This window comes from Elephas maximus, chromosome 5 (assembly GCF_024166365.1).
Source record: "Elephas maximus indicus isolate mEleMax1 chromosome 5, mEleMax1 primary haplotype, whole genome shotgun sequence".
Classification (NCBI taxonomy): Eukaryota; Metazoa; Chordata; class Mammalia; order Proboscidea; family Elephantidae; genus Elephas; species Elephas maximus.
The window spans coordinates 90112033-90121818 of record NC_064823.1 but is presented as its reverse complement, the minus strand read 5'-3'; positions in this window follow the sequence as shown (position 1 = coordinate 90121818).

Genomic DNA, 9786 nt, shown 5'->3' with positions numbered 1-9786 from the left:
ACAAAAAAAGACATCAAAATGATAGCACTAAATTCATACCTATCCGTAATTACCCTGAATGTAAATGGACTAAATGCACCAATAAAGAGACAGGGAGTGGCAGAACGGATTAAAAAAAAAGATCCATCTATATGCTCCTACAAGAGACATACCTTCGACTTGAGATACAAACATACTAAAACTCAAAGGATGGAAAAAAATATATCAAACAAACATCAACCAAAATGAGCAGGAGTGGCATTATTAATTTCTGACAAAATAGACTTTAAAAGTTAAATCCACCACAAAGGATAAGGAAGGACACTATATAATGATTAAAGGGACAATACACCAAGAAAATATAACCATAATAAATATTTTTGCAACCAATGACAGGGCTGAAAGATACATAAAAAAAAAAAAAAAACAAAAAACTATCACCATTGAAAGGTGAGGTAGACAGCTCCACAATAATAGTAGGAGACTTCAACACACCACTTTCGGTGAAAGACAGGGCATCCAGAAAAAAGCTCAGTAAAGACACAGAAGAGCTAAATGCCACAAGAAACAAACTTGACCTCACAGACGTATACAGATCACTCCACCCAACAGCAACCAAGTATACTTTCCTTTCTAGCAGACATGGACCATTCTCTAGAATAGACCACATATTAGGTCATAAAACAAGCCTTAGCAGAATCCAAAACATTGAAATATTACAAAGCATCTTCTCTGACCATAAGGCCATAAAAGTGGACTTCAATGACAGGAAATGCAGGGAAAAGAAATCAAACACTTGGAAACTGAACAATACCCTGCTCAGAAAAGACTGGATTAGAGAAGACATTAAGGATGGAATAAAGAAATTCAGAGAATCCAATGAGAACGAAAACACTTCCTATCAGAACATTTGGGACACAGCAAAAGTGATGCTCAGAGGCCAATTTCTATCAATAAATGCACACATCCAAAAAGAAGAAAGGGCCAGAATCAAAGAATTATCCCTACAACTTGAACAAATAGAAAGAGAGCAGCAAAAGAAACCCACAGGCACCAGAAGAGAACAAATGATAAAAATTAGAGCTGAACTAAATGAAATAGAAAACAGAAAAACAATTGAAAGAATTAACAAGACCAAAAGCCGGTTTTTTGAAAAAATCAAAAAAATTGATAAAACACTGGCAAAATTGACAAAGGAAAATCAGGAGAGGAGGCAAAAAACTCGAATAAGAAATGAGAGGTGCGATATTACAACAGACCCAACTGAAATTAAAAGCATCGTATCAGATTTCTATGAAAAACTATACTCAAACAAATTTGAAAACCTAGAAGAAATGGATGAATTCCTAGAAACACACTACCTACCTAAACTAACACAAACAGAGGTAGAACAAATAAATAGACCCATAACAAAAGAAGAGATTGAAAAGGTAATCAAAAAACTCTCCTCCCAAAAAACCGTGGTCTGGGACTTCACTGCAGAGTTCTACCGAACTTTCAGAGAAGAGTTAACACCACTACTACTAAAGGTATTTCAGAGCATAGAAAAGGACGGAATACTACCAAACTCATTCTATGAAGACAGTATATCCCTGATCCCAAAACCAGGTAAAGACACCTCAAGAAAAGAATATTATAGACCTATATCCCTCAGGAATGTAGATGCATTATAGACCTATATCCCTCATGAATGTAGATGCAAAAAATCCTCTACAAAATTCTAGCCAATAGAATTCAACAACATATCAAAAAAATAATTCACCATGACCAGGTGGGATTCATACAACGTATGCAGGGATGGTTCAACATTAGAAAAACAATTAATGTAATCCACCAGATAAATAAAACAAAAGACAAGAATCACATGATTTTATCCATTGATGCAGAAAAGGCATTTGACAAAGTTCAACATTCGTTCAAGAAAAAAACTCTCAGCAAAATAGGAATTGAAGGAAAATTCCTCAACATAATAAAGGGCATTTATACAAAGCCAACATCCAACATCACCCTAAAGGGAGAGAGCCTGAAAACATTCCCACTGAGGTTGGGAACCAGTCAAGGATGCCCTTTATCACCACTCTGATTCAACATTGTGCTGGAAGTCCTAGCCAGAGCAATTAGGCTAGACAAAGAAAAAAAGGGGATCCGGATTGGCAAGGAAGAAGTAAAATAATCACTATTTGCAGATGACATGACCTTATACACAGAAAACCCTAAGGAATCCTCCAGAAAACTACTGAAACTAATAGAAGAGTTCGGCAGAGTTTCAGATTACAAGATAAACATACAAGAATCACTTGAATTCCTCTATACCAACAAAAAGAACTTCGAAGAGGAAATCACCAAATCAATGCCATTTACAGTAGCTCCCAAAAAGATAAAATACGTAGGAATAAAACTTACCAGAGACGTAAAAGACTTATACAAAGAAAACTACAGGACACTTCTGAAAGAAACCAAAAAAGACTTACATAAGTGGAAGAACATACCTTGCTCCTGGATAGAAAGACTTTAACATTTTAAAATTGTCTGTTATACCAAAAGCGATTTATACATTTAATGCAATTCCGATGCAAATTCCAACGACATTCTTTAATGAGATGGAGAAACAAATCACCAACTTCATATATAAGGGGAAAGAGGCCCCGGATAAATAAGGCATTACTGAAAAAGAAGAACAAAGTGGGAGGCCTTACTTTACCTGATTTTAGAACCTATTATACCTCCACAGTAGTCAAAACAGCCTGGTACATGTACAGCAACAGATACATGGACCAATGGAACAGAATTGAGGATCCAGACATAAATCCATCCCCATATGAGCAATTGATATTTGACAAAGGCCCCAAAAGAGTTAAATGGTGAAAAGATAGTCTTTTTAACAAATGGTGCTGGCATAACTGGATATCCATCTGCAAAAAAAATGAAACATTATCCATACCTCACTCCATGCACAAAAACTAACTCAAAATGGATCAAAGACCTAAATATAAAATCTAAAACGATAAAGACCATGGAAGAAAAAATAGGGACAATGTTATGAGCCCTAATACATGGCATAAACAATATACAAAACATTATAAATGTTGAAGAAAAACTAGACAACTGGGAGCTCCTAAAAATCAAACACCTATGCTCATCCAAAGACTTCACCAAAAGAGTAAAAAGACTACCTACAGACTGGGAAAAAGTTTTTAGCTATGACATTTCTGATCAGTGCCTGATCTCTAAAATCTACATGATACTGCAAAAACTCAACTGCAAAAAGACAAATAACAAGTTCAAAAATGGGTAAAAGATATGAATAGACACTTCACTAAAGAAGATATTCAGGCGGCTTACAGACACATGAGGAAATGTTCACGATCATTAGCCATTAGAGAAATGCAGATCAAAACTACAATGAGATTTCATCTCACTCCAACAAGGCTGGCATTAATCCAAAAAACACAAAATAATAAACGTTGGAGAGGCTATGGAGAGACTGGAACACTTCTACACTGCTGGTGGGAAAGTAAAATGGTACAACCACTTTGGAAATCGATTTGGCGCTTCCTTAAAAAGCTAGAAATAGAACTACCATACGATCCAGCAATCCCACTCCTTGGAATATATCCTAGAGAAATAAGAGCTTTTACACAAACAGATATATGCACACCCATGTTTATTGCAGCACTGTTTACAATAGCAAAAAGATGGACGCAACCAAGGTGCCCATCAATGGATGAATGGATAAATAAATTATGGTATATTCACACAACAAAATACTACGCATAGATAAAGAACAGTGAGGAATCTGTGAAACATTTCATAACATGGAGGAACCTGGAAAGCACTATGCTGAGTGAAATTAGTCAGTTGCAAAAGAACAAATATTGTACAAGACCACTATTATAAAACTTGAGAAATACTTTAAAGTGAGAAGAAAACATTCTTTTGTGTTTATGAGAGGGGGTAGAGAGGAAGGGTGGGAGAGGGACATTCACTAATTAGATAGTAGATAAGAACTACTTTTGGTGAAGGGAAATACAGCACACAATACAGGGGAGGTCAGCACAATTGGACTAAACCAAAAGCAAAGAAGTTTCCTGAATAAACTGAATGTTTTGAACGCCATCGCAGCAGGGGCAGTGGTCTGGGGACCATAGTTTGGGGGGACATCTAAGTCAATTGGCATAACAAAATCTATTAAGAAAATATTCTACATCCCACTTTAAAGAGTGGCGTATGGGGTCTTAAACGCTAGCAAGCAGCCATCTAAGATGCATCAGTTGGTCTCAGCCCACCTGGATCAAAGGAGAATGAAGAACACCAAGGACACAAGGTGATTAGGAGACCAAGAGTCAGAAAGGGCTACGTGAACCAGAGACTACATCATCCTGAGACCAGAAGAATTAGATGGTGCCTGGCTATAACCCATGACTGCCCTGACAGGGAACAAAACAGAGAACCCCTGAGGGAGCAGGAGAGCAGTGGGATGTAGACAGCAAATTCTCATAAGACCAGACTTAATGGTCTGACTGAAACTAAAAGGACCCTGGTGGTCATGGCCCCCAGAATTTCTCTTGGGCCAGGACAGGAACCATTCCTGAAGCCAACTCTTCAGACGTGGATTTGACTGGACAATGGGTTGGAGAGGGATGCTGCTGAGGAGTGAGCTTCTTCGATCGGGTGGACAGACACTTGAGACTATGTTGGCATCTCCTGCCTGGAGGGGAGATGAGGGGTGGAGGGGGTTAGAAGCTTGCGAAATGGACAGGAACAGAGAGAGTGGAGGGAGAGAGCGGGCTATCTCATTAGGGGAAGAGTAACTGGGAGTGTGTAGCAAGGTGAGAGACTGACTTAATTTGTAAACTTTCTCTTAAACCACTATAACAATTTTTTTCTAAAAAAAGACACATTTCACAACAATACAGTAAGAAAAAGTCTGGACTTCAGGCAAAATAAATCCATCCCTTTTCATTAGCATTTGAGTTGTGCTCTATTTTTCCTAAGAAATCTGTCATCCTTACCTTTGTTCTTCTGTATATGTGTCTTTTCTTTCCCTCTTGGGCTGCTTCTACTATTTTTTCTTTATCATTGGTTGTGGGCAATAAAATAATGAATCACTTTGGTGTGTTTTTTTTCCCCCCCCTCATATTTTTCTTATTCCCACCTTGCATTCATTGAGCTTCTTGGTTGTATGGATTTATAGTTCTAATTAAATATGGAAATGTTCAGCCATTATTTCTTAAGTATTTTTTCTGCTCCTCCTCTCCTTCTGAGACTCCAGTTACATTTCTCTGAGGTGGCATAGGTTACGGATACTCAATTCATTTTTTTTTTCAGTATTGTATTTGAATAGCATCTTTGCTGTCTTCAGTGCATTAATCTTTCTTTCTGCAATATCTGATTTATGATTAAACTCAACTGAGTATTTTTATCTCAGGCATTGTACTTTTCAGCTCTAGAAGTTCAATTTGGGATTTTTAAAAAATATTCTTTCTGTCTCCACTTTTTCGGCATATCAAATACAACTATAATGACTGTTTTAATGGGCAATTCCAACACCTGCATCAGTTCTAGATTGTTTTTAACTAATATGAGTTTTCTTTTCATTATTTCATGCTTCTGTGTGTTAGCACGCTGCTTAATTACTTTGGATGCCATGTGTTATGAATTTTTCTTCGTTGGGTCCTGTATACTTTCATATTTCTACAAATATTCTTAAGTTTTTTTCTAGGTCACAGTTAAGTTACTCAGTAACAGTTTGATCCATTTAGGTTTTGTGCTTAGCCTAGAGCTAATTATTCCCCATTAATGAGGTAAAACCCTTCTGAGGAATCTCTCCAATGCCTGTGAACAATGAGATTTGCCAATCTAGCTAAGGAGAATAGGCACTTTCCCTAGCCCTGTATGTGTACCTGACACTGTTCTCTATTCTTCCAATGGAATTTCCCCAACTTGCAGTAGTTTCTTCATATGTAGATTCACAGAGGCAGATTATCCAATAAGCAAAGTAAGCATATTGCTTAACTTGCTTACCAGATCACCTGTAGTGAAAAATTTCCCACTTTTTCACCAAAGATTCTGCTTGTAGGAATGTCTGGAATCTGTCTCTACCAACCCTACAGCACCTTCCTACTGAATCAAAGACTCTTTTGAAAATGCAACCTTGAAGGGGACAGATTGCCCAGGAAGCAGGGTAAACACGGGCTTACTTATGCTATTTACTATTCTGTCAAGAACACTTTCACATGAGAAACCCTACAGATTAGTAAGTAAGCACAAGTAAGCCCATGTGAACCTTGCTTACTGGGTAATTTGTCCCTGCAAATACATATCGTTACTCAGCTACAGACTCCAGGAGTCCTTCCTGTAGACTTCGAAATTTTCTCTATTTGCCTTTGTCTCCCTGGACTGCCGACTCCATCTTCTTAATTCATAGAGTCCCCCAAACTCTGCCTAGGTTTTTCTTAGTATGGCCTATGAATTCTCCCAAGGCAGTAAACTGGGGCTGTCATAAAATTCAACTTATTTGTTTCTTGCTTCTCAGGGTTTACAGTAGTTTTGTTGCCCAATTTTCAATTTCTCCAAAGACATTGATTCATACATTTGGTCCAGTACTTTGACTGTTTCAGGAAGATGTGTACATCCAGTTCCTACTTCTCCACCTTGCCTAGAACCAGAAGTCTGTTTTCATTTCTAAAGTATCCGGTAATTACCAGTGGTACCTAACTGCCATCTCATTTTCAGTGTAGTAAACATAGTTACAAAGAAGTTTTAGTTTATTTTAAACTTAAGCTGGGGTATTTTCTTAAATGCATTTAAATTTATACATTTTTTCAAGAATTTTGTCACATGAAATTACTCCTTTCAATGTCTTTTGCACGACCGATCACTTTTGCTTTAATTTTGGTGTAGACATTAGTGTACAATATACATATTAACCAGAAGGAAACAATCCAACGGAGAGCAACATTTTTTAACAGGAATGTTTACCTGATTTTACTGCCTTCTTGGTAGTTGAATCCTGACTATAGAACTTAAGTAGCAATCATCTAATATGAATTTTCCTATATTTATCTCTATCAATACCTATTGTTATTTTTCTTTGTACTCTTAGAGTTGATTTTGATTCATAGAGGCCCTATGTATATCCAAGGTTTTCCACGCTGTAATCGTTATGGGAGCAGGTCACCAGGTCTTTCTTCTGGGGAGCTGCTGGTGGGTTCAAACAGACAACTTTTTAGTCAGCAGCCAAGTGAATTACTGTTGGACCACCAGGGCTCATTTTATCTATATACCTATGCCTATATTTATACATGGAGCATATTTGGGGAGAAATTTTTTTAAAAAGTCATTTTTAAGACAAGCAAAGGATAATTTAGATCAATTCAACTCATTGAGTAATTAGAATTATGTTAAACTACTCTGCTGTTGTTAATGTATATATAACAATATATGAACTCATTGCTGGTGGCTTCAATAACATAAAACTGAGTTTTGAGCTGAGAGACAATAACTCAAAAACTGTCACAACAGGCAATATTTAAATTTTTCTCCTACACTGACATTCCAAAAGTTGTTTCCCTATGGGCACTGCATCAAGGTAAGATTCAGATGTGTGAGAGACATGGCTTTCTTTAGAAAACAAAATGTGTGAAAGTAGGGTATTATCTTAGTTATCTAGTATCAGTATAACCAAAATATTATGAGTGGATGGCTTATTCCCCCACAGTCTAAAAGGCTAGAAGTACATATTTGGGGCACCAGCTGCAGGATAATTCTTTCTCGTTCTGTTAGCTCTGTAGGAAGGTCTTTGTCCTCAATCTTCCCTTAGCCTAGGAGCTTCTCCATGCAGGAACCCTGGATCCAAAAAGACTTGCTCTGCTCCCGGTGTTGCCTTGTTAGTGGTATGAAGTCCCCACGTCTCTCTACTCATTTCTCTCTTTTATATCTCAAAAGATATTGGCACAAGACACACTCCAACCTTGTAGATTGAGTCCTCCCTCATTAACATAACTGCTACTAATCCCATCTTGTCAACATCTAGAGATAAGTTTTACAACACATAGGAAAATCACATCAGATGACAATATGGTGGACAAATACACAACACTGGGAATCATGGCCTATCAAAAATGATACACATGTTTTTAGGAGACACAATTCAATCCATGACATTTACACCCTTTGGCCCACCAAAATTCATGTCCTTGCCACATGTAAAACATATTCAACCCATCATATCATACTAAAAGTCTTAAAGCAATTCCAACTCCAAAATCCAAAAATTCCTCTTCATCTGTGAAATCTAGAATAAAATCTATCTGCTTTCAAAGTACAATGGTGAAACAGTCACAAGTTAGACATTTCCAATACAATGGGAGATATTGGAGGGAAAGAAGGAATAACAGGCACCAAGCAAGTCAGCAAAACACATTACATTAGCCCTCAAGCCTTTGAAAATAATCCTCTGTTCTCTGAGACTATTGATACAACGGCCCTGCCCTCCAGACTGTAGGTATTGTCCACAGTCTCTGGATTCTCAGTGGAGGCCCCTGTTCTGGGCTTCAGCTCTGCCTTCCAGGCCCACTGGAATGGCAACTCTGCTTTCTCTGTTTTAGGCACATCATTCTCCTAGTCCATCTGAGTGGTGCCACCACCTTAGGAATACCAGAGGCCGTGGCTCCACCCTTTTGAAACCCTAGACATTGTGACCATATCCTTTGAGACTGAGGCAGCTTGGCTTCCTGTGTATCTTGTCTCTTCAGCTTCTAATTCCCAGTTTCTTGGCCTCTTGGCCCTCAGGCCTCACACCTGCATCTGCCCTTCTGGGGTAATTGTTCTGAAGCTCTGTAGCTCCACCAAAAACTGCCTGGAGGCACCCCTCTCCACCAGTATACTTTAGCCAGAAGGCACTCAACTCTCTTACTACATGGGTAACAAGCCTAATGCCACCAATATGTGCCCAGAGGCACCCCACCCCACCAGGAAGCCTCCTGAGCTCTGCCACTCAGCTCTCTAGCTCTGTGGGTCAGCTCCAGTGCTGTCTCTTACTGGTCTCCTGTTTCTGCTGCTGCTGGTTCTCTAACGCTGTTTCTTGCCATCTGTATCTTCATCAGTTTTTATTAGCTCTCCTTATTTCCTTTTGAGTTGTCACCAGAATTGTCTGATGCCCATAATTCCACCAACAGTCTCTTCAAGGCCACCTAGGCTTTTACTATTAGGCATTTTCAAACTCTTCCAGCTTCTCCCCATTCACAATTTCAAAACTGCTTCTACATTTTAGGTATCTATCAGAGTATCACCCACTCCTGGTACCAAACTCTGTCTTAGTTATCTATTGCCACTATAACAGAAATACCACAAGTAAATGGCTTTAAAAAACAGAAGTTTATTCCCTTACAGTCTAGAAGGCTAAGATTCCAAATTCAGGATACAGGCTCCAACGGAAGCCTTTCTCTCTCTGTTGCCTCTGGAGGAAGGTCCTTGTCATCCATTTCTTTTGTGCTAAGAGGTTTTCCATGCAGGAACCCTGCCTCCAAAGTATGTGTTCTGCTCCTGGAGCTGCTTTCTTCGTGGTATAAAGTCCTCAGATCTCTCTACTCACTTCTGTCTTTTATATCTCAAAAGAGATTGACTCAAGCCACAATCCAATCTTGTAGAGTGAGTACTGCTTCATTAACATAACTGCTGCTAATCCCATCTTATCAACATCATAGAGGTAGGATTTACAACACATAGAAAAATCACATCAGATGACAAAATGGTGGGCAATCACAGAATACTGGGAATCATGGCCCACCAAAATGATACACATAT